Genomic DNA, 8,130 nt, shown 5'->3' on the forward strand with positions numbered 1-8,130 from the left:
AATTAATATTGTCAAAATGGCATGTTCCCAAAAGCTATATACAGATTTATCATAATGCCCATCAAAATTCCACAGATATTCTTCACAGAAATATAAAAGACCAATCTTAAATTTCATATGGCAAAATAAAAGAACTAGAATAGCCAAAGCAATTCTAAGCAGTAAGAGTAATGCTCGGGAGTCACAATAACTGATATGAAATTATACATTATTATGCTATATTATACTATACAAAGACAACATGGTATTGGCATGAAAACAGTCATGAAATGGAATAGAAAACAGATAGATAAATCCACCTAGATACAGTCATCGGATCCTTGACAAACATGCCAAAAATATTAAGTGGGTGAAAAGAGAGCCTTTTTAACAAATTGTGCTGGGAAAACCCATAGGAGAAGGAAACTAGATCCCAATCTTTCACCTTACACAAAAGTCAATTCAAAGTGAATCAAAGATCTAGGAGTTAACACTCTAATTGCTAGGAACAAAAACAAAAACAGAAATCTCACACCTTAAGAGTCAATTCTCCAATATATTAGTGCAAGTATTGAATTCCTTAACAAGACTTCTAAAGTTCAAGAAATAAAACCAAGAATCAATAAGTGGGATGGCATCTAATTAAAAATCTGCTTCACAGCAAAAGAAACAAGAATGTTCAGAGAATATACAAAATGGGAGAAAATCTTTGGCAACTCCTCCTCTGATGGGATATTTATGTGGATAATATATAAAGGACTCAAAACCTTAACACCAGAAAAACAAATAACCTAATAAATAAGCAGCCAAATTAACTATATGGATATTTATCAAGAAAGAAAGAAAAAAGAAAAGAGAGAAAGAAATACAAGTGGCTAGAAAATGTATGAAAAAATGTTCAACATTCCTAGCAAACCGGGAAATGCAAATCAAAATTATACTGAGAGTTTACCTCACTCCAATTAGAATGTCAATCCAGAATAGAAATAATAATAAATGCTGTCTAGGATATGTGGGAAAAGGTACACTCTTGGTAGACTGTAAATTAGTAGGACTAATTTGGAAAGCAGTATCGAGATTCCTCAAAAGACCACATATGATACAAACATAAAACCTAGCTATCCCACTCCTTACATATTTATAGAAAAGAACTAAAAGCAACATACTACAGTGATATATACATACCAATGTTTGTAGCAAGACAATTCACAATAGTTGAGCTATGAAAGCAGTTCAGGTGCCCATCAATAGACATGAATAAAGAAAATGTGGTGTCTATTCACAAAGGAGTTTTAATCAGCCAGAAAGAATAATGAAATTATGTCATTTTCTGGTAAATGGATGAAACTGAAGAACATTATACTAAGGGACTCAGGAAATCAAATATCTCTCATATGGAAGCTAAAAAGAGAGGATAAAAAGGAGATCTCATAAAAGCAGTAAGGAGATCAACAGAATAAAGCATAGAGTATAAAAAGTTCTTGAGAATATAATTGTGCAAAACACCAAAACAGGAATAAAAAATGATTATTTATAAATTTATTATTATTATTTATAAATTATTTATAAATTTATTGATGGATCATCAGAAATAAATTTTCTAAAATGGGAATTAAATAAATTTAAACTAATTAACACATCTCAATGTCTGAAAGTCAAATCTTTGTTCTGCATAGAGTATGTTAAAGAAGAAAAATTATTGAAAATTACTGTAATTAGCCAACTGTGATTCATAGTGTTTCTACAATTTTTGAAGTTATCCCTCTAGTTACTTGAGGTTAATTAAATTGCAAGAAATTTTCTATTAAAGATAGAATGAAATAGACTTTTTAAAAGAAGGGTTACCATTGTATTTTGTCAAAACTGAAGTTTTCCAACTAACACAGAAAAGAAAATACTTTTTTTAAACTGAAAGCATTTAAAATATTAAAACACCTCTATCACTGAAAGGAAAATAATAGATGTCCCTCTACATGTTTCAATTTTTGTGCATGATGCATTTTATAATTTTTTTTTACTTTTTCTGCTAATAATTGATACTCACAGGCTAAACTGATAATCTGTCCACTAATAAATATTGTACTCATTGTATTAAGCAAATATTGAGAATGTTGTTAAATTTTTTGTAGAGTCTGCACAGGAATCCCACTGGTAACTTTTCTTATTAAAAACACTTTCATATTTTACTTACATACCCAGACATCCCTCTACAAAATGTACTAAAAAATTCCAATAATCTTTGCAAAAAATATTCTTTGATCATGGTTGTCTTTACTTACCTACATTATTAATTATTACAATATAATTACATCAAAACCATTTACACTTTCAATTTCAAATTGTATTACATCATAATTAACCCATATGGAGGATAAGGTCATTAATTTTTCAGGAAACAATTTCAGTGCATAAAGTTAAATATCAATTAATATGCATATTAAATTGCCAGTAGATTTTTAAAAATTAATTTGTTCTCAATCTTTCAGAGCAGTAGAAATTTCATCAGTGTTGTCTCAATGTCAAGTAATTCACAAGTAAAACACAGAGTGAATTTAATTACAATAATCACTAAGAGTATAATTATGATTCTATTTAACATTTCTTATTTGAGTCTTCCATCTTAACTTTTAAGCTATAATCACAAACATCCTTAAATATACTGATTTTTCTAAATATAAAATAGTGCTTTAAAATCTATTATTTAGGGGGATATGTAGGATGTACATCTCATTCTTTAGAAAAAATACAGTCTGTGGTGTCTGAATAGTATAGCCAATTCATAGTATAACCAGTGATATTAATAAAAACACAGAATAGTCTGTCTCCTAAAGGACAGACTGCTAACAAATTTACCCAAGTTCCCCCTAAATGTAATATAATATAAAATATGCTTTCTAATGTTGATAGCAATGTAGACAAAACTAACAACTGCAATATCTCCCCTCTTTATAGTTCTTATGAAAACTTATATTAGCATTAGCTATCTTGATAAACATGCTTTCCATATATTGTAAAGTTCATTATTTACTTAAATATGGATTAAGAGTAGTGTTTTCTTTTCTTTTAGTCTAAGGTAAAATTGATTGCATTTCAAACCATCTTTAGTTTCTATGCAGCTGATAAAGTTATTTTTATATGCTTTAATGTAGCATGACAAATGCAAAACAAAAAAGTGGTTATTCTAATAGTCATTAGAATTGTTGAGAAATATTTATTATGATTTTTAATATGTTTTAATAGAAATCATTCACTGTGAAAATAACATTTTCTAGATTGGGGAATAGAAATATAACTTTCATTTTTTAAAGATATATAGAGGATAAAAATCATTGTTTGAATACTAACAGAGAAAAATTCAATCCACATTTATTGCTGGATATTTGAAGTTTCCATGTGGTTTATACTAAAAGAATTAATCAAATTTTGGTGTACAGTGCTTTATAACACCTAGAAAAATCTAGTTTTTTCAATTTTCAAAAAATTGCTCAATGTAGAGTTTCCAAAACAATTTTCTATTTCAGATTCTTTTCTTTTTCATCTCCTCTACTAACTTTAATCACATTTTCAACATGTAGCCAAGAATGAAGCTTTGACAGTAAGTAGTAAATTTACACAGTCAAGCATTGTCAATTTTCTGCAGTCACAACACTGAGATAAGATGAGAGAGTTAGATATTTTCTTTCTTGTACCTTTCTTGACTTAAAAGCAATGAAAACTATTACAAAGATTTGGCCATATCTCAAATTAATTTTCCATAAATCTCTTGAAATTATTGCATTTACTTTTGCTTGGTGTATGGCAAACAAAATCAACTTAGTTCTTCAACTTAATTTCTAAATGCAGAATTTTAAGAATCACAGTGATGACAAAATTGGTACATTTCATCATAATACACCTGCTTATGAGAACAGACGTGAACATTAAAAAGAATTCACATTTAACATGGATCATTTGCCACATGGACAAACACTTCTGGTTCATTCAGAGCCAGAATGCTTATATGGTTCCAGAGGGACTCCTTGGCAGAATTTGCTGACTATTCATTTAACAGTTGAACACGTATAGACGTTATTTATCTTATAAAGCTTATCCACAGAAAAACAGACACAAAAATGAGGTAAATACTATGGGCAAGATTGTGGTTCTTGGAAAAAGGCTTTTAAGCCAAAATATATGTTTGGTAAGCTTTTCCTCCTAAGCATGTTTCAAAAGATGAAAATACTAAGAGCTGTAAGGCCACAAAGCTTAACACACATGCATCTTGTCCTCCAGGGAAATGCAGGGCACTACTTCTCCTTCATTTGTCAATGTTGTGATTCAAGTTCTTAAAAAGTTGAGAATTTTGCTAGTCCCTTCTCCATCTCAGCATATTGCTCTTTAAGCCTCTCCATGGTTCTTCTGTGTTTTTCATCCACCTCAGCCTGACTGTGGGGTTGTTCTTTCATGAAATCCTCCCACTGGAGTTGATGCTGTTTCTCAGTAGCTATTAAGTGGTCATGATAACATCTTTCTTCATTCCTGTTCCCTCTGCTAGAGTCTACAGACAGAGTCATTAGATACTTGCAATCTCTGGATAACTTCTTTCAAGTTGTCCTGCATCATTTGTCTGCATTTGGGAAGAGTATGTTCATTTGTTTCATGGATCATATTCTTCCAATTTTCAAGAACACACATTCGTCAGCAAAGACCATGTTAATAATTTGAAGAAAAACGTGGTCTTAGCAAAGACCACGTTTTTCTTCAAATTATTTTACAAAATAATAACGAGTTTCACCTTGAATAACTGATCTGTAATCCAAAAGCCTTGAATGAATTTCTCCAAGATCCTTGATAATGATAGTGCTGAGCCCGCAGTCCCCAGTGAGTCCCTTTTCTTGCCACCGCCACCGCCAGGGGCAACCTCACAACCCACAAGGGTCTCTGTCCCTCCTCCACATATCCCGACTGGCCACTATTTCAGATTCTTAAGAACAAAATGCTCTTTCATGGTCAGACTGTGAAGTGACATCAATTACTTGGAGCACAGAATTTGTTTTCTGAATATAGTTAGGAGACCAAAACTTTCCAGAGCAAAGAATATCAGAAAAGTTTAGGGGATTCACAGAGAAAAAGGGTTTGTGGCCTGGTCAAGAATCCTAAGGAAATCACAAATTGACTAAGAAAAAAACCCAAATAATTATGTATCAATCTCCAAATGATTAAATTATTTCTTGACTATCAAGGCAAGATTTTTTTTGTTAAGAGTAGCAATGGGTGTTCCTTAGCAGAAACAGACAAAGAGAATAAAATAAATAGTTTCATTTTTTCCTAATCTGCTTTTCATTAGCCAAACATCCAAGCCCATTGCAAAATTAATCAATAATGTGGGATTCTGGATAGATGATTACACAGAAGAGGTGAGGAGGCTGAGTAGCACAGCATGTGAGGTACCATGTTTCAGTAACAGTGCCTTCTCTATACAGGAAGGGCTACTTCAAATACCTGGGAGATAGAGATGACTAAAGCACTATTATAAGACAGCTACCTATATTTTAATTTTAAACTTTCTTTCTCATTTGCTGATGACCAATGTCCTCTATTCTTAGTTCCATCCTCATATTTTAGTCTCACAGCCTTGCCTTTTTATAGTTTAAAAAATGGGAAAGAATCAAAGCAGTGGCATTTAGCACAACACATTGCAAAAATAAAACACCATACTTATAGTGAAATATCAGAATAGCAATTGAAATTCTAGGGGAGTTTAGGGCAAGAGATATCCTGTAAGGGTCCCCGGAACGTCAGAGGAAGAGACCACCAAGAGACTGGCTCATGCAATCAGCAAAAGGGGATTTATTGAGGATCCAATCCAGCATGCTGGGGCTCTGTGCTCACTCAAGAAGGGAGAGCAGCCCAGAGCCCAGAGCAGAGGTTAAGCAGTGCTTAAGTACACTTTTTGGGGAGGGCGGGGGCTTTGCATACATCAGAACAAATCATCAGGAGGCACGGGAAAATTGAACAACAACTCTCATACATGATTAGCACATTCATTGGCGGGAACAGGTCGAGCAGGGGTGATTGGTCACTCCTAAGCGGGGTACACATTCAAACTGATTGGTTTGGGCCCTGAATGCCTACGTGCCAAGCTACACAGGGTCCTAGGTTATTAAACAACTAAATGGTCAGTGGGGCATTGTCTTAACTGCCTCAGGAATTTCAGGTTCTGTGTGCAGTTCAGAAACTTTACAATACCTAGTCCTTTACTTTTTAACTCAGGCTTTGCAGCTTAGAAACTTTACCCTTTCAATCCTAAAGTTAACCCAACTTAAAAACTGTTCACCAAGACATGGGGATAGATATGGGGAAGGCACTAATTTGAGTAAAAAATCTAAAGTGAGTTATGGAGATCATTTTTGGACATATCAATTTTGGGCTTCATCCAAGTAGAAAACAATCTATATTGTCATAAAACAATGAGAACCATTCAAGGGAGCATGGGTAGCCCTGGGAGGAAATTCAGTGAAGAGAAAAGAGCAATGTCTTCAGCTTATGCTGACCTAGACAATCCCTTAGCTTTTTTCAAATCACTTTCTTCACATGGAAAATGAAATAATTATACTATTAACAAACTCATCTTATTATATATCTAACAACTTATTTTAAATATTAAATGATAAGATAGATACAATTAATTTATGGGTGTCAATTTTGTATCTTGCTATTTTGCTGAATTGATTTGTGAGTTTGTCAGAGAGTGAAGCTTAACACAGCAGCCTGGCCTAGACACCCCTTCCCTGCGGGAACTCGGGGAAAAGGACTATGTCTCATACTTCTTGCTAGAGTTTATAGAGCACCAGAGCAAGGTGTGCAAGGACCCCAGAATAGGGCACAAAGGGTGGGATATCATGGGAATTGCACACAGCTCTTAAGAATTGTGTCCCCAGAGGGCCAATGTTCTCATGCTGCGAACATGTTTTCTTTTCTCACCCTAATTACTTTGTGTTGGTAATTTTGCTGCTTAAAGGACCCTCAGGCATAGTGCTGAAGTGCTATGTACTGTGCAAAAGCACAATCAAGCTTCCATGTCCCTCCAAGAGGAAATATATATGTTAGAGAAGCCTCATTTGCACACAAGTTGCAGGATGTTGTCCTTGTTTTCAGTATGAATGAATCAACAATCTGTATTAAGTAAGGAATCTTTAAACAGAAACAAATGTAGTTTTGTATCAATTGATTGACAAAAATGTGGCCAGAGAATCCCAGGAACCTGACCCTGTGTTTTCCCAGTAGCAACAGCTCCTATTACCTAACTTGGTATTCAGTGCAACATTGTGGAATGTAATGTAATTAATTCCAAGACCTAGAATCCACTGTATGTGCATGTGTAAGCAAAAATGGAAACCTTCCCTTACAAGTAGTTCAAGTAGGAGCCCCCAGGGTCACTTTCTTCCACCTCCCACTGATGTTTGCTTTTTCATAACCCCTCTTCTTGGCAGGTTACTTTCTAATTTTTCTAGAGCCAGTCAACAAAACACCATTGTCCAGGGCCAGACAGCAAATCTGCACTGAAAGGTGGCAGGAAACCCACCTCCCAACATGTGGTGGCTGAAGAACAATGCCCCTGTCGTGCAAGAGCCAAGGCAGATTATCATCTAAAAGATGGAATATGACTCTCAACTGTGAATCTAAGACCTGGACACAAGAGACACTAGCTACTACCAGTGTGTGACCACCAATGGGGTGAAGATCATTACCACCATTGGAGTCTTCTATGTTCGGCTCAGTGAGTCGGGTCAGCAAAGGCATGTTGATTCATGGATAGGAATGCTCACAGCCACCAAGCAAGAGATTGGTTCGCTATTTGAAAATGAAATACACAAATCAACATGAGAGGAAGTCAATAAAACCATTCCCCAAAGACTTCCCCATTGAGCACAGTCCTGGCTTAACCTATTACCCATTTTCTAGTAATAACAGAAAATAGACACAGATGGAGTGGTCTGCAAACATGGAGCCCAGAAAAGAATCCCAGACACACAAGGTGAACTGGATCATTCAGTGTAAAGGCCACATTTTAGCAGTTCAGGTGTCTATGGGGAGGCTGGCCACACTGCAGATGGCCAGGTGAGTGTTGGATTCTGTCACACGGGTCTCAGCTCACTTGCCAGAGTCTGC

At 34.8% G+C, this 8,130-nt stretch overlaps 1 pseudogene; it reads right to left on the bottom strand.

Moving 5' to 3' along the window:
- Window positions 1-4,304: 4,304 nt before the first annotated feature.
- On the bottom strand, window positions 4,305-7,761 carry LOC114079325 (biogenesis of lysosome-related organelles complex 1 subunit 5 pseudogene; annotated as a pseudogene).
- Window positions 7,762-8,130: the final 369 nt, after the last annotated feature.

This window comes from Marmota flaviventris, chromosome 16 (assembly GCF_047511675.1).
Source record: "Marmota flaviventris isolate mMarFla1 chromosome 16, mMarFla1.hap1, whole genome shotgun sequence".
Taxonomy (NCBI): Eukaryota; Metazoa; Chordata; class Mammalia; order Rodentia; family Sciuridae; genus Marmota; species Marmota flaviventris.